The sequence below is a fragment of the Lissotriton helveticus genome, chromosome 12, assembly GCF_964261635.1.
Source record: "Lissotriton helveticus chromosome 12, aLisHel1.1, whole genome shotgun sequence".
In the NCBI taxonomy this organism is placed as follows: Eukaryota; Metazoa; Chordata; class Amphibia; order Caudata; family Salamandridae; genus Lissotriton; species Lissotriton helveticus.
Window position 1 is genome coordinate 385,685,577 of NC_136073.1, and position 25,859 is coordinate 385,711,435.

Sequence of the window (25,859 nt, forward strand, 5' to 3'; positions counted from 1 at the left end):
TATTGTTCTGGATTCCTGGTGAGAGGAGCTCTTTGTCTGGGTTCCAGTATTTTTGCTTCTGGATCCTGTTTGTTCAGATTGGTGGTAGTTTTCTTCCCCCTTCAAGTCTGGAGACCCTGTTGTGCCTGTTTTTTCTCCACCTCAGGTCCTCCGGAGACTTTAGAGTTCTCTGCCGTCTCCCGCATAACACGCTGGACCTCCCACTGGAGGTTTCAAGTTCATGCTGGCTCCTGCAGTGATTCATAGTCCGGATCGGAATCCTATCCTGAATAACAGCAGAGTAGGTCGTGCTCTGTAGGTAAGAAGATTATAATCTTCATAAATCTGCGTTTACGATCTCCATTCATATTTTCTGCCTCATTTGCATATTTGAAGCACTATCGCAAAGAACGTCATTAACCAGTTTCTCTTTTGATTTCTGACTTTGGACATTCAATAACTTTCAGAAATTGGACAAGCTTTTGATATTTTTGATATGATAAGAAGTGCATATTCTTTGATTTACCAAACATAAAGGTTTGATTCTACAAAAACCTTTTTATTCAATAACAAAGACACCATATTGTAAGCATAAGTATATTTTAAAGAAATCTCTTCTGTTTATTAAGAATGAGAAAAGCTTTAGAATTGAGCAGTCTTCTCATCTGAAGTGAAGGAACTTTAGTACACGAATATACTGCGTAAGAACAATTGTGAGATACATCTTAAGATAGTAGTGAGACGTATTATTTACAGTTATATTTTTTTAGTTGTCATTAACCTTTTCCTTTGCAATCTCATTCCCTGCTGTTCCCTTCCTAATTCCCTTCCCCCCGCTTGATCACTTCAATCCTCTGTAGTTTTAAGAATCAGAGTTGAAGGTATCGATAGGTGGGTCATTGGGTCTTCTCGACCAGACTCTGAGGAAGGAAGCTCTACCTTACACTGATCTTCCGGAGAGAAGCAGGTTCCACTACCCATTTACTGTGCACTTCACCACCTCCCAGCCTGTGTCCTGACTCCCGGGCTGACTCCTGCCCCAAGCCTATGCCCATAGTCCGGCGGGGACAACTGCGTAAATTGATTTCAGGTAAGGAAGGTTTGGAACATTTGAATATCCCCTCTTTGTGCATTTGTTATCGGGGAGAGGAGACGTACTTGAAGCACGAGTAGTGTGCGTGTGGCTGCCTGGTGGTGGTGGGGCACACTGTGACTAGCAGGCAGGCAAGCGTGACCACTGGGGAAGGAGGGGCTCACAGGGACAAGTGCAAGAGCATTACCACCACTGCCAGTTGCAGCCTTCCGTCGGTGTTCTCCCAGTTGAATAACGTATCTGAGCCTCACTCATCCCCCAGGGGTGCATGATGTAACCTTAGCCCTGCACATCCAGCTGCACATATAGAACAAGGGAACTCTGCACGATCACAGAACTCCATAACGAGTGGAGTTTGTTAGGCACTTTGTGGAGTTCCACGTAGCTTGACTGAGCGAACTCCGTCCAGGCCTAGTTTCACCACCATCAAACTTCAAAGTACATGTCCAACTTTTTTAAATACACGGCACCCTGCCATGTGGACTGGTTATGGCCTACCCCATGGTTGACTTACATGTATTAATAGGGAAGGTTTCATCTTGGTAAAAGGTTAATTTGCATTTCACATGACTGTCCTAAGGTTGTCAGGTCAAACAGGTATGCACTACAGGGTAGCTGTTTGCTCAAACTTACCTGCAAACTTCATCTTATCTTAGGCAGTGAGCTGCTTCATGCATGAGGAGAACCTGAGGATGCATGCATCAATGGGGCCCCAGAACAGGTCTCAAAGGTTGGGTTTCACTGATCAAAGAGGAGCATAAGGGGTTAGTAGGTGTAAAACAAGGGTTACTTGCTCTAACAGAAGAGAGCCGCAAGCCTGACCCAGGGCAGACCATGTTTACCCTGGAGGGGCTACCTGCATTGTCAGAGAGTCAGGAGACAGGAGATATGAACCAGGAACAGATAGGCGGTGTCACCCATAATGTGAGCTGTATGCCCCTATTATAATTCCTCAAATGCCAGTCAAAGTGTTAATCTCAGGATACAGACCATAAACTGAATGACCCATCTCGGATTACCACCCTCTGGAAGGATTGAGACACGAGTGGAGGAAGGGTGTCTGCACCCTGAATCATTAGTTTCCACCCACTTTTAGCACCAGGAGATCTGATAAGACTTAGGAGGTTGCCTTAGCTTGTGGCCTATTGGCTGAAGAGTTGGATGTTCCAGTAGAGATAGGTGAGGTAAGAGTAATAAGCCACATGCCTTATCAGGTGTGAGGCCTAGCACTATCATTTTTGATTCCGACAAAGCTGAGTTAGGTGAAAGGGCATTGACTGTGAACAGACAGATTCCAGGGACTCACCGTTATCCCAGAAGGCTGGAAATGAGTCAGTCCACATGCGCTAGATTTGGGCATTCTTCTGTAGGTGAATTGTCAGCTGTATAGCTTAGTTGTCAATTTTCATAAACCAGATGCTTTCAGACTGGCTGTTTGACAGTTGGTTGCCATGTTGTCAGAGCTGATCTTCGGTTGATGGCATGACATAGATACAGGAGGAAAAATGGGCCACTGATCTGGTCTGCTGTGGTACTACTTCACTTCTTCTGGGCTGAATGAATGAGTGAGCTTGGGTTATCCTTCTAACAAGTAGCGTTCAAAGGTAGCGAGTAGGAGCTCTCCATGCATAGGATTAATAACTAAGTGCACAACCTAAGCGGGGGTGTCAGTAGATCCAGGAGGACATGGACCAGACACGTACCACTGTAGAGCTAGTGAATTATATATGCTGCGTTGCCTGTACAGTTAAACAGAACAAGGAACTGATTATTGTAGCTCCACATATCAAGAGAGACCATTCTGACATGTAGAAAAACATACGTTTAAACATTAGCAAAGAGACCCCTGGTTGTGTCTTTTAGCCCACATGACTCGGTGTTCAATGTATGAAGGGGATATGCTAAAAATTAAAAATAGTAAGCAACCACAATAATTATTAACACAGTACTATTGTCGCTGTGTAAGTCTTTGTGACTTTTTCTAAAGCTAATTCCTATTTATGATTAAGTGTTGTTTTTTATAATTGAGCATAGGAAAATTTTATACAGTTAATGTACATGTTATTTCTAATATTTATAAAAATCTTTTTCAGTGTTTAATAAAGATTCCTTCCACATATAGTGTACAGGTGACTTTTTAAAACCTATTTTGTGCTGGCTGGGACCTTTTGCTGTAGTAAATTCAGTTCTGCTGAGCTTGTCCCTCCTCAAAGTGATTAACATATTTATCATTTGTGCAATACCTCCCTGCTCTGAGACAGTAAACCTTGATCTGCACTTAAGAAGACTGAGAAGAGTCATCATCTACCCTGATATATTGGAAAGGAATGTTGTCAGGAACATAGATCCCATAAAACAGAACTGATTTATTTGACAAGCTCTCTTCCAGCCATTTTGTCTCTGCTAACAGTTCGGGGAAGCTGTTTTGAAAAACAAATGTTTGCCTGGGGTGGATTCTTATTTCTATAAGGCATCCCCTGCGTTGAGTGGAGGAGTTCCTTCCCATAAGAAAAGTGTTGTGCCCTCATGGAAGACCCCATAATAGGATACCCTGGGGCAAATTGTAATGAAGCAAACAGAAACTGGTGGAAAGATAGGCATGCAGGACTGCAGACTATTTGCTAAGATCTGAACAGAAGTAGGGTGTTCAAAATAATTATACATTTCTGTTGTGTAATTGAGATGTAATTACATTATATGCAAAATCAGTTATATTTTAATGCTAAATGTGTCCTTGTGTCCATTTTGGACCTGAGATAGCATTTTGCACAAATTGCAAAAAACACGAGCAGTGAAAACTGTAGTGCTCATATTTGGCTGTTAGCATTGCTCCTGTAAGCCCAGACTAAGGGGCCGATTATGATGGCGGACGGACTAGAGTCCGTCCGCCACCATAGAGTAGGAGGGACCGTCCGCAGGGTCAGCGGCGGTCCCTCCATACAGATTAGGATGTAACCGCCAGGGTGGCGAGCACATCCTCTATTTTTAACATTGCGGCGGGTGGAGCTTCAAGCTGCACCCGCCGCAATGTTAAAAATGCATACACAGCATTTGCGTGCACAAAGCGGCAGGCACCGCACGGTGCCTGCCGCTTTGTTCATGCAAATGCAGTGGGGTACCATAGGTACCCCCCATGTGCACCCCCCTTCACCCAGGGGGCCCGCAATGGGCCCCCGAAGTGAAGGTCCGTATGCTTTTCCACGGCAGAAAAGCCGCCGTGGAAAAGCATACTTTTTACTCCATCCTAATATGGCTGGCGGTGTCTAATAGACACCGCCAGCCATGTTACAGCTTATCCGCCGCGGTTGTAAGTCAACCGCGGCAGAAAAGCGGCGGACTGAAACCAGGACCCACCAGCCATCCTAATGTGGCGGTGGGTCTTTGGTGGGTCCGCTGAGGATTTTCCGCATCCTCTGGGCCGGCGGTGGCTTCTGCCGGCCCGGAGGATGCGGAAAATCCTCCATCATAATGAGCCCCTAAATATTTGCCATGAATGCCACACGATTGAGTGATAACAAAAAAAGTAGGAACTGGGGGTGCTTATAGGGCCAGCATACATGACCATTTGAATATATAATACAAAAAGGTATGCAGTTCCTGGGGAAGAGACAGTAAAGACAGAGGACTAGTCAGTCTTCAGTTAGAGGTGTAAGGAGGCAGGGGGTTCCCCCTTTATGAATTTGGGCCCTCAAAAGAACTGACTAGGTGTCATTCTTCATCATAGGGCGTGCTCCTCACCAGGTTCGCGCTGCAATACCTAATGGGCTCCCTATGAGGGGCTCTTTGTCGGAGATCTTTTATTCCCAAATGCCATCAGGTGACGTGTAGGTATGGGGCCTTGTGGTGTAGATGGATGTGAGGAGTGAGTCAGTATAACACTTGTAGAGCACGGACTTAGCCCAGGGGCATCAAGGCGTTGCTGACAGAGATCAATATACCAGATGTGAGAAGTTGCTGAGCTACACAATTAAGGCAGGTGACAGTTGCAACAGGTAAAGAGCCAAGTCTTCAAGGATTTACGGAATAAAAAGTTTGTTTCCAGAGTGGAAATTGGGAGAGGAAGCAGATTCCAAAGATTGGCTCCTAACAGCGAAAATGCCCTCCCCCCCACCTGACTTTCCTGACCCTGGGAACTATTTCCCGATTCTTGCTGGCAGATCTCAGGTTCTTGTCAGGAATGTATCTATGAAACATTTTGTTTATGCCTTCAGATCCCCTATTATGGGTGGCCTTATGAACCAAGCATAAGGCCTTGAACACAATTCTCCTCCCAAGCGGGAGCCAATGGAGGCTTCTGACGGTGGCTGAGACTGTAGGAAATCACCAGCCTGGTGGATGCGTTCTGCACCAATTGGAGATGATGCAGGAGTCCCTTGTCTATGCCTAAATACAGGGCATTGCAGTAATTCAGCCTGGATACCACAAGGACCACTACCACCTGTTTCCGAGCTGGAAAGGAGAGAAAACGGAAGATCTTCCTAAGAGTCCGTATCATTCTAAAACAGGTCGAAACAGTTCTGTTTATGTGTGCCCTCAAAGACAAAGAGGAGTCTAGAATAATGCCTAAATACTTGGCAGTAAGATAGGGTGAGGGGCAAGATCCAAGAGATACAGGCTACCAGGCCTCTGACCAGATGTCCAGCTTCTCTCCAACGATTAAGACCTCCGTTTTGTTCCCATTGAGTCTCGATATTCCATACAGCCACCGCCCGCATGCAGTTTTTGAAGTTTACAGCTGAAGCAGTGATGGAAATCAAAATCTGAGTGTCATCAGCGTAGGAAAGGACTTCTAGGCCGAAAGACCTAACCGCAACGGCGAGCAGGGCTACATAGATATTAAAGAGAATAGGACTCAATGAGGATCCCTGAGGTACTCCACAAAACAATTGTTTAGGGCCAGACAAAAATTGGCCCATCTTAACTATTTGTGAGCGATCCGTGAGGAAAGATGATAGCAAATTAAGTGCAGAATCCTCTATCCCGATTTCCCCGAGCCTGCCAACCAGTCTACTGGGAGAAATCATATCAAAGGCTTCAGTCAGGTCCAGGAGGATCAGCAGAGTGGTGTGACCAGCATCCACCTGTTGCCGAATGTTGTTAAAGTCAACGGTTAGTGCTGACTCCGTGCTGTGTTCACTCCTGAAACCATGCTGTGAACCATCGAGCAATTGCAATTCCTCCAAGTAGAAACTGAGATGGCAGTTAAGATGTTTTTCCAAGATCTTGGCTGGAACGGGCAACAGGGAAATGGGCCAATCGTTTTTAAGTTTGGTCGGATCAAGAGAGGCCTTCTTAAGCAGCGGTTTTACCAAAGCAGTTTTTCATGATGTGGGAAATTGGCCAGCGGAAGTGGCGGAATTGAGCATAGCCGTCAGAGGAGGTGCCACCGCCTCACTTCCCAGTTTCAAAATCTTAAGGGGACAGGGTTCAAGGGGAGAGCAGATCTAATCGCACTTAATAGCAATTCAGTGTCTTCTTGCAAGATCGGTGGAAAAAAACGCAAGTGGCTGTCCACCAGGGGTACTGACACAAGATCAGAAGGAGGAGTTGTTTTAACACCCTCCAAATTTGAGTTCTCAAAGGAAGAGTAGATGCCCTTATTTTTCGCAAAGAAAAAACCCGCCATTTTATCACAAAGATCCTAGGAGACCTCAGTGCTTGCACTGGTCGAGGGAACTAGGAGGGAGTTAATCATCGTAAAAAGTTCCATAGAAGATCTAGTAGATTCCATCATTGCTGAAAAATAGGAGATCTTTTCCTCTCTGATGGCTTCCTTATATAGGAGTGTGAGTGCTAAGTGGAGGTGAATAAAATGGCATATGGAGGTACTCCAGAATAAACTTTAAACAGCGAGTCCACCAAACCTAAAATAAAAATGCTAGTGGCGCAATGCCGAAGTAATGTTCAGAAGTAACGCAAGTCAAAAGGCCAACATATTTCTTGCCATGGCCATGATGCAACCAAATAGCAATTCATCAGGACACTATTGTGAAATAAACAATGCCTAATGTACTGCATTACTATGGTTCCGTAGGTCCATAACAACCAGGTACCTCACAGTAGGTTTTAAGTTTGGTTCATCCAGGTTACTAACCCAGACAACCAACTATTGTGTAGATGTTTATTTCACAATTTGGTCCTAATGAATTGCCATTTGATAGTATGACAGCGAGTTGTTTGCCAGTACAACCAGGCAACCAGAGGCTATGTCTAGTTTTTTCAGGGAACTATGTTTTCTCAATAAGGTACTGTTGTATTCATTTTGTTGGAGTTTATGCCAAGCTCTCCTTTGATTTACTACCGAAGAAACTAACCTTTTCTATTTGTTAAAAGCTGGTGCATATTGGCCTGATCAGGTTTTGAATACCAAACTAGTTTTCAAACATAAATAGGAAATAGTAGGAGCGTGTCAAAGATAAAGGGGTAGAGTAAGTAATTGTAAGTGTAATTGCATTCATATAGAGCTTACAACTCAGGATGAGGAATTGAAGCATTTTATGCCAGGCAGTACTCTGCTCAGAAGAACCCAAAGTTTGTGGTTAGTCCAACGTTATTAGGATTAGTGTTGTGCACATCAGCAAACCATTCTATGCGTTCATTTCAGTTTCTTTGTGGAAGAATAAAGCAATACAAGGTAAGTGTGATCATTGGTGGGAAAGAGGTATTCAGCTTCCAACACTGATGTCATGGAGAGAGATCAGCAGAAAAGTGGCATAGTTCCCACCCTAGTGTAGAGTAAGGCAGTGTATCAACTTATGCTGCAATGCTTTACACAAGATGTATGAAGCCACTCAGGGCCACGGAAAGTGGCCTTGCATAGCTTCAGAAATCTCAATTTGTCAGTTGTGCCACACATTCCACATTGCTGGTACAAGCGCAGTGCAACTGTGGTAATAAATATGGCCTTTATTTCAAAGAACTACAACCCATCAGCACCATGCTCATACCCAACCTGAATATCTTCACATCTTCTGCGAAAGTCATAGATGCTTGGAAACATGCAACTGTCCTCCCATTGCTAACGATACCATTTGTGAACCCTTCAATGCTCACACAACTATAGACCAATCTCCCTTCTACCATTTGAGGCCAATGTCTTAGAGAAACTCATCAACAGATGTCTCACATAATACTTCAGTGACTACAAACTCATCAACACCACTCAACCTGACTTCAGACCCATTCACATCAAAGGACTACAACCCATCAGTACCATGTTCATACCCAATCTGAATATCTTCAAATCTTCTGCGAACGTTATGGATGCTTGGAGACATGCAACTGTCCTCCCATTGCTAACGATACCATTTGTGAACCCTTCAATGCTTGCACAACTACAGACCAATCTTCCTTCTACCATTTGAGGCCAATGTCTTAAAGAAACTCATCAACAGATGTTTCACATAATACTTCAATGACTACCAACTCCTCAGCACCACTCAACCTGACTTCAGACCCAACCACATCATGGAAACTGCCCTCACCATAACCATGGATGACTCTGGACAAAGGAGAAATAGTATCCCTCATCCGCCTTGACCTCTCTGAAGCATTTTACATGGTCTCTTACCCCATCCTCATCCAATGCCTACATGACATTGGTATCCAAGGACACACACTCTGATGGATCCGCTCATTCCTGACTGGAAGTTAGTTAGCCTGGCACTGTACCCATTGGTCACCCACAACCTAATCTGTGGCGTTCCAAAAGGATCCACACTGAGCCTCTTCAACACATATATGATCCCGCTAGCCAGCATCATCTTCTCTAATTACATCAATGTCCTCTCTTATGTAGACAACACACAACTCATTCGCGCTCTCATGGAACAGACATCCAGTACTCATAGCAAGTTCAACGCCTCGTTGACTGAAATATCTCACTAGATAAAGACCAACTGTCTGAAGCTGAACATTGACAAGACAGAAATTGTGATCTTCAGGAAGAGCACTTTACTGTTGGACTGTTGAACAATTCAAACTTCTCACCAACATATTCAAGACACTGCATAACACTGGCAAAGCATACCTCAACAAACACCGCAGCTTTTCAAAAATCTTCTAGACATCTCTGCTCATTCGAACTGCTACTTGCATACATCCAATGCATACAGAAAAACAGGTCTGACAGTGGAGCCTTCTCCTGTATCACTCCTAATGAGTGGGACATCCTACTGCTACACATTAGAGCCTCCTCCTCCTCACTTCTTGAATTCACCAACCGCATCCAGGAAACTGCCCTCACCACAACCATGGATGACTCTGGACAAAGGAGAAATAGTATCCCTCATCCTCCTGGACCTCTCTGAAGCATTTGACATGATCTTCCACCCCACCCCATCCTCATCCAATGCCTACATGACATTGGTATCCAAGGACACACACTCTGATGGATCTTCTCATTCCTGACTGGAAATTAGTTAGCCTGGCACTCTACCCATTGGCAACTCACAACCTTCTCTGTGGAGATCCAAAAGGATCCTCCCTGAGCCCTAGCCTCTTCAACACATATATGATCCCGCTAGCCAGCATCATCTATTCTAATGAGAATCGTGAGGAGTTTGAATTGTTCAACAGTGATCTGACAGTGGAGCCTTCTCCTGTATCACTCCTAATGAGTGGAACATCCTGCTGCAACACATTAGAGACTCCTCCTCACTTCTTGACTTCACAAGAAAATAAAGAGCTGGCTTTTCGAGCAGTCCCACTAAGTCCTAGCTTTGCCTTGACTCATACCTGCTCAGAGCCAGGATACCCTTCCAAGTGATAATACGCTCTTCAAATAACATAACATAACATAACATAACATAGCATATATATCAAGGAAAAGTGCTTTGCATCTCAGAACACTACTACACAATATGAATATGTTTATATTGGATTCATACATGGTAATGAGGGTGCTCATCCACTTGAACAATTATGTGTTAGTGGAATATGTTAGTATAACTGTTATACTATGTGCAACTGTTGTATTCATAAAGTACAGGATACCCCAGAGACTGTAAACCAGTCCTTTTCTCACTTTACTGGTAGCAGGGTGGAACACAAGGCTTAGCTTTAGAAGAGCGATTACAGCAACAATGAGCTTTAAATAGATTAAAAGTGTTTGAAAAACAGACGTAATTACATAATAAAGTGCAAGTACGTAGGAAAAGTTATTTATGCTCTATGGTGGATGGGGCCAGGCAAGGACGAGAAAAAGATGCTTTCACATATAGGTTTAATCTTTTTGTCAAAGAAAATGAATGGAATACAAAAATATAAAACAAAACATGGCATTATTTATTGTATTTAAAAAAAAATCTAAACATTGTATTAATATGCACTCTTCCTGCCATGGTTTGGAAGGACGGAGAACAGGTGTGAAACACTAGACTTTGGGACGTCGACCTATGCTCCAGGTTATTCTGCGATACCTATTGGTCGGAAGAGCAAAAACTAAAATCGAACAGCAACAGACTAACAAGTTTTGGTCCGCAAAGTCCCTGAAGGACTAAATCTCATCAGCCTACCGTGGTGGTAAATCTCATCACCTGGGATCTCGTCTTGACAACAATTTCCTGTGCAGCCAAAGGACAACACCCTTCTGAAGATAGAAAGGGAGCTCACAGATGTCATGATCAGTGGTCTTGAATGGTATTCACTGTGGTCCCAACAATGATGGTGAGATCAATATCTATTTCAACAAGCATTTACAATGCAACAGGTCTCGCATTATTAAAGTTTGAGCTATTGGCATTGTAAATGACGATGCCTTTTATTCATTTGCATCAGTGCGTAAACAAGCACTTTGTACTTATAGTCCATGCTTATGAGAAGCAAGGCTGGCAGTCTCTTTTACTGCCAGCCTTGCTCGTCGTAAGCAAGGACTATACGCTCAAAGTGTGTGTTTATGCACTGATTGCAGGTTTTAAAAACAAATGAATAAAAGGCATTGTCGATTACAATGCCAATAGTTCAAACTTTAATAATGCGATACCTATTGCATTGTAAATGCTTGTTGTCATAAGCGATCACGTGTGTGTTCCATGATATAGATCTGTTGTTAGACCTGGCATCCTTGGTGTAGTTTTCCCCTAACCTTTCGACCTGGGATCTCCTGTTTTTGCTTTCTACAGGTCTCCCCATACTAATTGGGCGGAAGGACATATAGTCAATTTTCTGACAGCTCTTACTTACTCCATCATCCATAGTCACCACCATAGCCAAACTATGTTCCATATATATCGGACAGGTGGACAGTGTGTTGATGGGGAGGTAACTGTGTTGCTGTTGTGACAGAGAGCCTGCTCAGCCAAAATATAGCTCAGCCCCTTAGACTATGACATAGGCCCAGCAGGAGCCTCACAACTAGTGGATATTGGTTGCTGCCCCCCACATAAGGGCCATATATTTATACACCACTTGAGTTGCATGCTTGTTAGCTTTGCTTTACAATGCTATACTGTTTTTTTCTGTAAGTTTATCTCTAGTTTTATTAGTATGACACAATGTTGGTGGAGGAGGGGTTGGGAGGCTACATGGACCATTCAGATGGCCATGCCAGAGGTTATTTAGTGTTGCAGAAAAGACTCAGAAGGATACCTTAGGGAGCTTTAAGGTGTCCTGGGATTTAGCATGGGATGGCACTCAGACCATCTAGCAAGTAAGCACATTTTACATATCTCACTTTACATATTCCATGACATTTGATCTCCACATAGTCACCTTAAATATGCAGAGCCTGAACACCCCAATGTAAATGTGGGCAATCCTAAAATGGCTCCATGACAAAGAATACAATAGTACACATTTACAATGACCTAGGCTCAGATCCTGCTAGTTTAAATATCAGTTCCACTTTGATGCCCTGAATAAGACAAAGGTAGCAGCAGTGTTACTGTGGAGAATCCTATCTTTTCACCTTTATGCTCCCATAAAAGAACAAATGGAGAGAATTGTAGCAATTAAAGGTAATTTGCAGGATAGATGTTAGAAATTGGGTCTCTAGTTGGCAAAAGATAAACAACTTACATGAACATATGCACATCCTCTGGTAGCTTGGCAAAGGGCAGTCAGGCTTAACATAACAGGCAATGTGTGAAGTATTTGTTCAACACTTAAAATATAGTAACACAGTAAAAACACGACAAAAAGACTCCACCCCCGTTTAGAAAATTAGACAATATTTATCTAAGTAAAAACAAGACATGAATGGAAAGACTACAATAAGCAGATGTTGAGAAATGATTTTTAAAGATTAAATCCAAAAAGCAGTGCTTTGAAGTAAATAGCACTAAAATGTTACTTGAGGTTGCGCTAGACAGGGGTAAAGTGGAAGTTCAGGCTGACCGCGATGAAGGGAATGCAGGGCCTGCTGAAAAAGTACCTTGTTGTACGGAGCAAACATACGCATTGAGGACTTGCCTGTATCGGTTCTGATTCACACACCCAGGTAGATCCGGCGAAGTCGAGCCTCGTAGATGGATTCAAAGAGTCACGCTGCATCTGAGTTGAGCCATGTAGCTGTGTCTATGTATCAGTGCTGCGTCAGTGGCAAACCTTGCGGTCGAGACCATGTTGTCACCCAATCGGCACTGTGTCAGATGGCATTGCGTCAGTTCCGTGTTGCGCAAAGCAACAATGGTGTACATTGTTGCAGAAAACAGCTGCAGAAACCACTTTTGAGGCCTACAACTGGAGGGGGCATCTCAGCCTAGGTTAGGACTCACAGATGGCAAGGTCCAGCAGCACTAGCAGAGTTACAAGAAGTCTTTTGTGACCCTGAAACTTCAAGGAACAGGAGGCAAGTCAGTAAGTCCTTAGAGAATCTTGGATTCAAGTATGCAGAAAACAGGTCCAGTCCCTCTCATTCCCATTTAAGAAGCATCAGGCAGCATGCCACCACAGCAGAGCAGGTAGCAAAGTGGCAGTCCATCCTAAAGCACAGCTAACAGCAAGCAGCAGGCTCACACAGCAAAGCAGTTTTCAAAGTTGCTGTCCCTGCTGCAGCACACCAGCTCTTCTGCCAAGTAGAACGTCATCGGTTCCAGATGAGTTTTGATTTGGTGGTGTAAGGGGTCCAGTACTTATACCCAAATGTGTCTTTGAAGTGGGGGAGACATCATAGAGGCCTTTGACGATCTCATGCTTCCCGCCTTTTCTGCCTGGCTCCAGACACACTACAGGGGGGTATGCAGCTACTTGTGTTGGGACAGGCACAGCACTATTCAGGTGCATGTGTCAGCTGCTCCCTCCCAATTTACTTCATGAAGGCCCATCAGCCTGGTGATGGGCCATTAGAATGCAAATGTCAGTATTAGTTGCCCTGAGTGCCAGCGTTTGGGATCATACCTGGTAGAAATGTTAGGGACTTGCCCTGTGTTATATGAGATCAAAGCTGAGATAAGTACATTCCTTGAGAAAAATAGGAATGTAACTTACCCCCCTCCCCAACTTATTTTGTTGGGCATACGTAGGGAAGAGGTTGCTTATCCAGCTCAGCTGGTTATGTTTGTCTCCAATGTGGTGTATTGATTATGTAGAGAATCTGCTTGGCTTCATCAATCCCCCCCCTCTATTTCCAGCAATGGCTAGCAAGACTCCTGGCAATTCACAACATTGAGATATCATTATATTTTTGCAAGAGGAAGAAAGCTAGGAAAAGAAGAAAACGGAAATGGGCTCCACTATTATGGACAGAATTAAGGGACAGTCAATTTGAAAAAGTCTCCAATGACATGAGGAACATTTATGTAAGAGTGATATATACCTTTCATTATAATGTCTCAATTGTGCTACAAAGGATGTGCTTCTAGGCTTTATTTGACTATTGTACATTTGTTTTTGCTCCCTGTGCATGCAGTTGTGTGTGTGTGTGGGGGGGGGGGGGGAGAGGGGGGGGTTAAAGGGGAAAAAAGTATTCTTCAATAACATAATGATTTAAATTTAACAAAACTATAGAAAAAGGTTGCAACTGTCACACCCCAGCTCCCTTTGTGTGAGACTGTCTAGAGTGAATGCACAAAGCCCAGCTGTCACCCAACCCAGATGTATATTTAGAGACAGACAGAGGCACAGAATGCTTAAAGTAAGAAAAATACAACCTTCGAAAAGTGGCATTTTCAGACTAACAATTCTGACTTCACCATAAGGTGTGATTTTAAATTGTGGGTCCAGGGACACCCCTCAAAATCTCTATGCAATCCCTATGTTAACTCATGGGATAGATAGGCGTTGCAGTAGTGAAAAATACATGTAGCAGTTTATCCCTACCAGGACATGTAAAACTCAAAAGTACATGTCCTGCCTTCCAAATACACTAAACCCTGACAATAGGGCTGCATAGGGCCTACCTTAGGGGTGACATATATGTGAGAAAAGCGAAGGTTTGGGCCTGGCAAGTAGGTGAGTTTGCCATTTTGCACTGGCAGGTGAAAACTGCACACACAGGCTCTGCAGTGGCAGGCCTGAGCCATGTTTAAGGGCTATTAAAGTGGATTGCACAATCAGTGCTGCAGGCCCTCTAATAGCATTTAACTTACAGGCCCTAGAGGGACATAGTGCACTTTACTAGGAACTTACAAGTAAATTAAATATGCCAATAGTGGGTATGCTTAGAGTACAGATCATTTGCATTTTAGCACTGGTTAGCAGTGGTAAGATGTGCAGAATCCAAAAGCCAACTAAAACGAATCAGGCAAAACAGGAAGTCAGAAGGCAAAAGTGTCAGGCGACACCACGCCAAGGATCCCAGGTCTAACAATGGAGTATTACAATTTTTTGATATATGGGACCAATGAGGGGAAGGAAGAATGACTTTTACTTTTCAATGTTTGTCTGGATATAGTTCTTTGATGGAAACCTCCTGCATTTTAATGCTGCTCTGGATGAGGCTATATATATATGTCCATCTCAATATTAGGCTCCTTTAGTATGCCACAGGCTGTGAAAGAGGGCAAAGAGGCTTTAGGTCTGCTGGAAATATGCCGTTTGCCGCACACCAATGAGAAGGACTGCACATTCTTCTGCCAAGGGTACACATCCCACTCTAGAACTGATTTATTTCTATTGAACAAACAGGCGCATGAGCTGAAACTCTCCTATCACTCTCCTGTAACACTGAAACCACCTGGGACTCGTGGGCTATGACCCCTCTAATTAAGACCTACAGCCTTAACAGTGTATTTGTCCAGGATGCCTCCTCAAAAATACTATAGCCGAAGCTATCCATCATTAATACCAAGAGGACATCACAGGTGAAAAAACCTTCCGAACAATGTGGCAATAGGGTTTGTAAGCATGGAACTAATTTAGTTCACCTCTAGATTTCAGAGACTATTTAGGGAAAGACAGCACGAGTTAGAGGATCAAATATTGACAGTCAAGTGTCAACAGAAGTCACACTGCTCACATAAAACATTTCACGCCTGCAGTAAAGCACATGGGGAACTTGAGCAGCTGCTAATAGGGAAATGCCCAAGAAGATGATTTACACTGGGCAAAAGAATTATGAAAAGAGAGTCAAGGTAGACCACATCCTGGCAGTCAAACTAAAGACATACAGACATGCAACTATTTATGAAAGCACCAGGCCGAACAAGGGTCAATGGTGAACCACTGCCACATTACACTGTTTACTCCACTACCGAACTGTATTGTGGTCAAACAGTAGATCCAGATGTGCTAGATCCTTATTTGAGGTATTATAGATCACCAGAGGGAGCCCCAGATATTTTGTAAGACCTTAAGGGGCTTATTTCCTGTTGAGAAGTCAAAATGGCTATCCAATGAATACAGAGAAAAAAGGGAACAGGGCCCATCAGATTTCCTATGCATTTGTATACAACGTACCAGGATGCCCTGGCCAACCCCCTGGCCAAGTTATCTAATCACAATTAGGAGGTCCAGCAGGTTTTGGACACTATGAGGTAAGCAATCATTACCGTGATCTGAAAGCCAGGCAAAGACCTTCTTAATAGCAGTGAGTATCATCAATAGTGCTTCTCAATAATGATGCAAAAATGCTCACACTCTCCTGTTAGGGTCTGTCCAAGGTCGTCACACCTATCGCAACACAAGGCTGGCAGTGAACCAGATGGACATAACTACTAAAAACAAAACCCAGATGGTACTTTTTTAGTTCACAGTGGAAATGGATTTTAATCGTGTTTGAAATGTATATTCATGGTCCTTTCCAAAATGCCCATCGGCAGAACAATGGCCTCATTTGTGGCAGCCAATCACGGGACCAATTTAGTCAACATTAAAATCAATGGTGATCTATTGCAATCTATATGACTCTAGAGAGGAATGAGGCAGTGCTGCCTCCTCTCCTCCCTCATTTTTGCTCTTGCAATGGAATGCCTAATTAATACAAATAAATCAATGATAATCAAGTATAAATAAAGGGAGAAGAGGTCAAAGTTTAGGAATAAAAAATGTCCTATTCGTAGATGATGTCTTCTGTTTCCTAAAAACCCAGCAATCCCACCCCAGCACTCAATGAAGAATTAGAAGCCTTCCCGAAAATACTGATATTTATAGTCGATTTCACAAAGACCACAGAGCGAGAGAGGCTGATCCAACCCCTATCGTACTGTGTCTTTGGTTGGACAAAGGCATTACATGCTCGAAGTGCTGACTGTGCAATGCGGGGATCTGGATAACAGCTGACTCCAATATCTTATACACTAATAACATACCAGACCCATTGGCCATCTTGGTTAAATACCTCTACTTTTGGGGTAGAATAGACTTGTCCTGAATTAGCCAAATCAATACCTTTAAAATGAATTTCCTTCCTCGCAGATTATAGGCAGCCTAAACCATTCCTATGAAATTCCCCATATGTTGGCTGAACTACAATCTTGTTGCAATTTGTGTGGGAGAACAAGTGCTCTAGTTCTCCAAGATGGCCCTCTCCAAAAGGCAGCCTGATTTAGGCACAGGACATCCAGATATCCTGTGCTAACTGTTATCCACCCAGTTACGCCTAGCACATGCATGGATGGGATATAATCCCATCATGAATCCAAGATGGCAGCCTGGTAGGAGCTCCTGTTAAGAGCTCCCAGTGCTTGGGATCCCAGTTAGGGCTTTATCCCTGCTAGCACCCACCAGTCCTACGGAACGGAAACACTGAAAGTAACTGGAAAAGCTACAAAAGTAACTGGATTGCCCGCTTACCTGATCCTGGAACCTGCATAGCCCCGCGATCGGCTACTGGACACTCGCCTTCAGGTACCCCCATCGCGCTGCTGGACTGTGCAGATGAAGCCCCGGGAACCTGCTGAGCTGATCCTGGAACCTGCATAGCCTGCGATCGGCTACTGGTGGAGCCGTGGGAGCCTGCTGAGCTGATCCTGGAACCTGCATAGCCTGCGATCGGCTACTGGACACTCGCTTTCAGGCACCCCCATCACGCTGCTGGACTGTGCAGCTGAAGCCCTGGGAGCCTGCCGAGCCTGCACTTCCCCGCGGATCATCGCTGCGACCGGCTCGCGCCATAACAGAAGAGCCCCTGCGGCGTCGGAGGGCTGAGAGAGGCCCCCCCTCCCCGCTTCATGGCAGAGGACGCAGGTTGCGATGCCGGGAGCCCGACCGCTCCGCTGCACCGGAGCACGTGCGAGCTGATACTAGGCTGAGCGGCCGAGGCTTTCCAGGAGCCTGCCTGCAGGTCGCTGGTTGTGTTGCCTGGCCGGGACGAAGCCCTATCGTACTGTGTCTTTGTTTGGACAAATGCATTACATGCTCGAAGTGCTGACTGCAATGCGGGGATCTGGATAACAGCTGACTCCAATATCTTATACACTAATAACATACCAGACCCATTGGCCATCTTGGTTAAATACCTCTACTGTTGGGGTAGAATAGACTTGTCCTGAATTAGCCAAATCAATACCTTTAAAATGACGACAGACTCCCCCCCTCCTGCCCGCTCCACAGCACCGGAGGGTTGAGAGAGGCCCCCCCTCCCGCCCGCTTCAAGGCGCTGGTCGTTGGGTGCTTTGCCTGGCCGTGACGACGCCACGAAAACGGACCCCTCCCGCCCGCTCCACAGCACCGGAGGGCCGAGAGAGGCCCCCCTCCCGCCCGCTTCAAGGCGCTGGTCGCTGAGTGCTTTGCCTGGCCGGGACGAGGCTACGACGACGGACGGACCTCCCGCCTGCTCCACAGCATCGGAGGGCTGAGAGAGGCCCCCCCTCCCGCCCGCATCAAGGCGCTGGCCGCTGGGTGTTCTGCCGGATCGGCCGGGACGAGGCCACGACAGCGGACCCCCCCCCCTTCCGCCCGCTCCACAGCACCGGAGGCTGGATAAAGGACCAGGCGGGACGTCGGTTGAGTGGAGCCTGCCCCCGGCAGCACCGGAAGATGGATGCGACCGGAGGTGTGGCGCCACTGACCGGAGGAGCAGCTGAAAGGAGCCCTGGGTCAAACGAGTGCTAAGGGGCCGACAGGAGCCTGCCCCCACCGGCACCGGGCGTGGATACTTGCTGATGAGTTTCCCCACCGCTCAGGGAAATACAGGTTTGGAATCCTTGTGGTAATCATTTGAGCTCACGTCGCCTGGAAGGTTTGGAGCCCTGAGGCAAACGCACAGCTCACATATAACTGCATTTAGGCACTTGGATTAAATCACTGCAATTGCAAAACTCTGCTGGCAAGCTCAACACGCTTATGGAGGCATAAGGTATTTATTTCAGCCCACCCGACTGTTCACATTTTCAAACTACCTCCTTTGTGCAAAATGGCTGGGGCCATAAAACTGCTCACATTTTTAAACTACCTCCTTTGTGCAAAATGGCTGGGGCCATAAAACTGTAGCTATAAATCCCCTCCGGTATCTTTGATGTCCACGAGGCTCCTCAGCTTACCTCCCCCACACAAGATCACCAGAAATAGAGATAAGACTCCCTCCTAGCAAGCTATGAGCAGTGATTGCTCAAATAGAAAGTGATACTGCCCTTCCCGGGGCTCAAAGCAATATCAGCAGACAGAGGACCAACATTTCTATCTCCCCTTTTGTTTCGGCCATCTTAGTCTGTCTATCTTTGGGCGACCATCATGGGCTAATCATCTCTACCATCGGACCTATGGCCTTATTAGACTACTCTTATCGGTTGCACAATGTACACTGCTTGTTGCTTTCACGTCGGACTATGATAGAGTGTCTGCCTTTTATAGTGGTATTATATTTCTATACTCCTAACTGTATCCAGCACATTTCACTTTATCTGCACCTGTAATGCACCGATTGCTACCTCATATATTTTTGCCGTTTACAGTGGTATTATATTTTTTATATTCCTAATTGGATCTTGCACCGATTGCTACCTCATATATTTTTTCCTTCTACAGTGGTATTGTATTTTTTATATTCCTAACTGTATCTTGCACGTCCCACTTTTTCGTCACCTGTAATGCACTGATTGTTACCACGTATATTTTTGGGCTGCTCACAAGTGTCACTTGTCTCATGTGACTTTTGTTTGCAATTGGATTTTGCTACTGACTCATGTACCACACATATTTTTGACTACTCACTATTGTCACTTTCGATTCAGGTATTTTTACTGTCTACATAGGTATTTTATTCCAGTATATTATTAGTATTGTACGTCTACTTTATTCTGCATTTGACTTTTGTTTGCAAATGTATTTTGCTACTGACTCATGTACCTCACATATTTTTGACTACTCAATATTGTCACTTTCGATTCAGGTATTTTACTTTCTGCATAGGTATTTTATTTTATTCCAGTATATTATTAGTATTATACGTCTACTTTATTCTGCATTTGTTTTGTAACCCACATCGTATTAACTTTTATTCCTGTAATGTACCAACTAATTTCTCATATAGACTTGTCAAATTGATGTAACCTGCACCCATTACACCGTTCCCTCCCGTACACACTGATTACTACTGCATATATTTTAGTTGCTCTCCGGTGTCGCCCCTGTTCCATGTAACTTATTGTCTGCATCTATATTCCCCTCCTGCTACAATTTTTTATCCCTGTTTGCGTTGACTACTACCTCATATACTTTGGCTGCTCACTAGTGTCACTTTATTCCTTGAAACCGGCGATTACTGGGCACCCTCACGCACCTACCTACTCCGTCATCCCAACATGGAGCTCTTCGGCAAGCACACATATAGAATAATCTACCCACCCACACTCACCAAAAATGCTGCAAAACGCTTTAAACACAACTTACTGAGTTCCCACCCTGAAACTCCCTTTGCAGACACCTACTTCTCACCGGTCAATGGTGCCGTAAACATTGATATCATCTTCCACACCACACGCAGAGCTCAATGGAGAAAAACATTCCTCTCTTTACTCACCGTCTCCAATTCCAGGAAATTCGCTCATGGCCGAACACTCACCATCACACCTTCCCAATCCTTCCCGGGCAGAACCACCATCACTATCTATAACAACGGGATTGTCCTAATCCAGTCCACAGACAGGAACCTGGAACTACTAGACAACCTGTTCCCCACTTTCATACAGCACCTCTCCAAACCGCGGACCCCCACTCGCAGCACTCTCAGTCCTATCACCCTTGACTTCACAGCCCCCAACCACAACCATTCTTCTATCCTAGCTCAGCCCCTAAACGACACGCACCTCTCCTCTACCCCGGGCACCATAGTCATTCATCCACTTACTGTAGCCACCTCACATTCCTCAATCACAGACTCAGACCTCTCCCCCACATACACCAGCCGCACCCCCTCCCCCCCACCAACACCTTGACCCCCACTCATACCACTCCCATTCCGCTCACCCCTGACACCTCAGACCACAACCACAACACCTCTAACCTAGCTCAGCCCCAAAACGACACACACCTCTCCTTTACCACCGGCACCTTAGTCATGCACCCATCTACTGCTGCTACCCCACACCCCTCAATCACAGACATAGATCTTTCCCCCACATACACCAGCCGTACCCCCTCCCCCCATACACCAGCCCACATTTCCATTCTCTTCACCCATGACATCACAGCTCCCACCCACATCCCGCCTATTCAAGCTCAGCATCAGATCGACACGCCCACAGACGAACCCCACCCTTTATTCCCCCCCATTCTCAGCCCCCACTTCCACACAGTAACCAATTACACAGAACACACCGCCTCTGTCAATTCAACTCCGCCTCCTCAAAAAAGAACCGCATACAACCCAACTCCCCCCCCCCATTCTCACCCCCCACTACCCTACATGCGCCCCCATCACCACTAACATACGCCCATCCTCCACCCTGCACTGTCCGCCTACCACCAATACCCTCTTCCTTACCAACAACCTCCCCCCTATGTCATCCACCCCCAACCCTCCCATCCCCACCACCAACACATATCCCACACTAGAGCACGTTATGGCCTCCCTCCACCAGCTCAAAGAAGACATTCACATCATCAAACAAATACTCTGCACACACTCCAGTCACTCCTCACCCACCACCCTCCTCAAGTTTAAAGAAGACATTCACATCATCAAACAACTACTCTGCACACATCCCAGACACCGCTCACCTGCCGCCCCCACCAGCACCACCCCTCCCAACAGGACCTCCACCCAGTCGGCTGACTCTCCTACTCAACGCCCCTCACACTGGACCTCAATCCCCGTTCGCGATCGTGAAAACCGTCCCCACCGCTCCTGCAACCGACTATCGGACCTCGACACAGTCACCCTCATCCGCTCCTACGACCCAGCTCCCCATAACAACACACCCACCACCCTCCGCGCCATTCCAACGATTCATCCAAACCCCCGTAGACCCTCCACACTGAACAACAGAATTTCTATCCTTAGTAACCTGAGAAAAGTCCCCCTCTCTCTAGAACCCCCCTCCACCTTCGACGCACCCCGTCTCAAATGTACCCTCCTCAACTGCAGGTCGGCCTCTAGGCACTCCTCCGCTATCGCTGATCTCATCCTAAAACTGGACCTTGACCTAATCATCATGACGGAAACCTGGCTAACTGAATCTTCTACACCTATAATGGACATACTGGTTCCCCCCAACTACCACATCACTAGACTAGACAGGGTTGGTCAAAAAGGTGGTAGTGTCGCATGCATACACAGGAGTAACCTCTCTGTCCTGAAAGTAACCTCCCCTTCCCTACCCTCCCCAACCTCCTATGAATACATCTGCCTCGATATTATCAGTGAGGGCAAACCGATATGCACTCTGCACGGCATTTACCACCCACCAGGGGATAACCGTACCTTCTCGCAACAAATCATGGATTTGATTTCAACCAATTCCGGTCGACAAATCACACAAATATACCTTGGTGACTTCAACCTCCATTGGAACGATCATAATGACGCGGTGGTAAATAGTCTTAAAAATTTCCTCAACGCCCTTGACCTCACCCAAATATGCGACAGCCCGACCCACGAGAAAGGCTCTATCCTTGACCTTATCATCTCCAAAGAAGACTCTATCCAACTTGAATCTATCCAACCCTGTGACTGGTCAGATCATCATATTGTCACATTCTTCATCAAGGAAAAAGTCAAATTTAACCCGGTTCAATCCTTCAAGCCCAAAGTCTGGAAAAGAGACCTGAAAAAACTCAATCCAAACTCTCTACCCCCCAACAGCTGCAACCTCCTACTTCCTCCTACGGGCGTCACGGATGTCCAAGCTTTGACTGATCACTATCTCAACGCTATGACCTCAATAGTTAATGAAGCTGCACCTATGCAGCTAAAAAGAGCCTCCACAAAAATGTCCAATCCCTGGTACGACGGGAGTCTCAATGACGATAGACGGGCTATGCGAATGGCAGAGCGCACCTGGAGATCAGCTCCCTCCGCACTGCACCTAAAAGCGCTGAAGAAAAAGAGAAATGCCTACTTCAGGAAAATAAAACGGTCTAAATCAGATTTTTTCAGCCGTCAGCTCGACCAAGCCAAAAATTGTTCGAGAAAGCTGTTTGAGCTAATCAGAACACAATCCAAGGAACAACCCCAACCACTCAGCACTGTGGACAAAGCACCCTCTTGTGAAGACTTCGCCTCTTTCTTTATCCAAAAAACCGATAACATAAAGAACGATCTCCTCATTGACGTAAGTCTTTACTCCAAACCCCATTGCACAGCACCCACTGAACCAAAAAACAATGCCACATGGTCATCCTTTGCCACCTATTCGGAAGAAGAAATTGGTAGACTGCTCAGCACTGTGAAACCAGCCAATCACCTCACGGACCCCCTTCCAGCTAACGCTGTCAAAGACCTTACCCCGTAGCTCCTCCCACTCTGGACTAAAATTATTAACAGTTCACTTCAACAAGGGACCATCCCCGACGCCCTTAAAGTTGGACAAGTCACACCTCTACTAAAGAAACCTACAGCCGACCCCTCTGATCTAAATAATTACCGTCCCATTACCAATATTCCGACTCTAGCCAAACTGTTGGAAAAATGCGCACAAGTACAATTGACTAAACACATTAATCAGTTTGATCTACTTAACCCTCATCAATCAGGCTTCAGAGCAGATTACAGTACAGAAACTGCTATGACTCACATAATTGACAACGCCCTTCAAATCCTAGATCAAAATGATACCTGCCTCCTCATCCTTCTTGATCTCTCGTCTGCATTCGACACCGTCAAACATGAGAATTTACTCAAACTATTAAACACAAGAATGGGTCTATCTTGAACTGTGCTCAAATGGTTCACGTCCTTTCTACACAACAGATCGCAGAAATTCAAGAGTAACAACTTGATGTCTTCGCCAATACCTGTATCGCTAGGCGTCCCACAAGGATCCTCCCTTTCCCCAACTTTGTTTAACCTAGTTATGGAGCCTCTCACCACCTTGCTAGAAGCATCCAATGTTCACTTCCACATGTACGCCGATGACACCCAACTGTATCTCAAATTACAATCACCCAAAGACATTATGCTCTTGAATTCTACGATCAGTAGCACCCAATCCGGGCTGGCCGCTAATCATCTCAAACTCAATGCTCTTAAAACAGAGTTCCTCTTGATCTCACCTCCCGCGAAGATCACTACCGCTCAAATCTGGCTTAAACACGTAACGGCACTCAATGTTCAGCCCACCATCGTGGACTCAGCAAAATCTTTAGGCATAACACTTGACACCAACCTCAACATGCAGGAACACATCAACAAAACAACTGAGGGTGCGAACTATCAGATCAATACCCTAAGGAAACTCAAACCCTTCCTTCCAGCCAAAGATTTCCAAACTGCGGTACAAGCACTAGTCATCCCTCGAATAGATTACGGCAGCATCGCCCTCTGCGGTCTCCCCCTAACTACTACGGCACCCATAAGAGCTTCTCTAAACGCAGAAGCGAGACTCATCACTGGATCAAAAAAACACTCACACATTTCCCCTGACCTGAAATCGCTGAACTGGCTGCCTTTTGAAGCCAGAATACACTTGAAAATCGCCTGCATGACGCACAAGGCTGTCCACCTGAGCTCACCCGGATACCTCGTTCAGAAGCTGACGATTTCTGGAGGCTCCAGAAACACTAGAGGCACAAACAATCTTTTGCTAAAGCCCCAGAAATTCCGCAAGGAAAAAACCTATAAACGCTCCTTCTCAGGAATGGCACCCAGGATCTGGAACTCACTCCCCCCTGAAACCAGGCTCATCTCCTCCACCATACTTTTTAAGAAAGAAGTAAAGGGTATCCTCATGGCTAAATACACTTGAATTATCACTAGGGAAGATTTTTACAAACGCTGAACCATCCTGTTCTACTGATCTTTTGCATTTTTGTATGACTCGTGTTATTGACTTACCTGATTGTTTACGCTACCACCTATTTTTATTTGTATCACCATTGATGTATCTATCTGACTACGCTACTGCATTTACCCTCCCCACCCCAATTGTTATTTACTCACATGCTGTACCCTTCGTATGTAAAGCGCTCTGATATCTGCAAAGATCTTGTTCGCGCTATATAAAACTTTCAAAATAAATAAATAAATAAAATATAATATGGTTAACCCATGGGGGGCACTAGAGGATACTTTCTCTGAATGCCACTGCAGCATTTCGTATGGTAGACCATGCAACATAGACCAAGCAAAAACGTGCGTTTTTACACTAAAATATGCTATTGTCTCACTAGAAGAAAGCAGTATGGAGGAAGAAGGCAACCACACATCCTATCTCCTCTGTCTCTTGTAATATAACACTAATTTCCGACAAGGCTTACACGACCTTCATTTTCTACACACAGATGAATCAGGCCAGCAAAGGTTATGTCATTTCTTCAAGAATGGAGACTTCAGAACCTGGACAGAATGAGAGAAGTGATATCAGACCCACCCGAGAGCCAGATACAAGGTAATCCAGGCCTTACACTGACAGGTGATGGGTGAGAGAAGGTTCAGGGGGCCGAAGGCTGACCCCATTGCAGTTCAGTTTTGAACAGGCCTTAGCACAGAGAGAGGCCTCTCATCTACACCAGGACCTGGATATCGCTCCTAGTCCAGTTCGGCATAGGTACATGGTGAAGCAGGAGAAAGAAAGGAGTCTGGGTGAAGAAGATTAGGATGCAAAAGCTTAATTAGCACAAAACATAAAGAGAAACCATACACTGCCCGGTCGCAGTGGCACTCACCCCAGCAAGTCTTAGATCCATGTTCATGGGTTCCGATACCTGTTATGGAGTGCCAGATGAGGGAAACTATCAGCCAGATTCATGAAGCCAAAATCGCCTCGCAAAGGGCCAGATTCTGAGAATCTGGCCCTTTGCGAGCGCTTTTTTT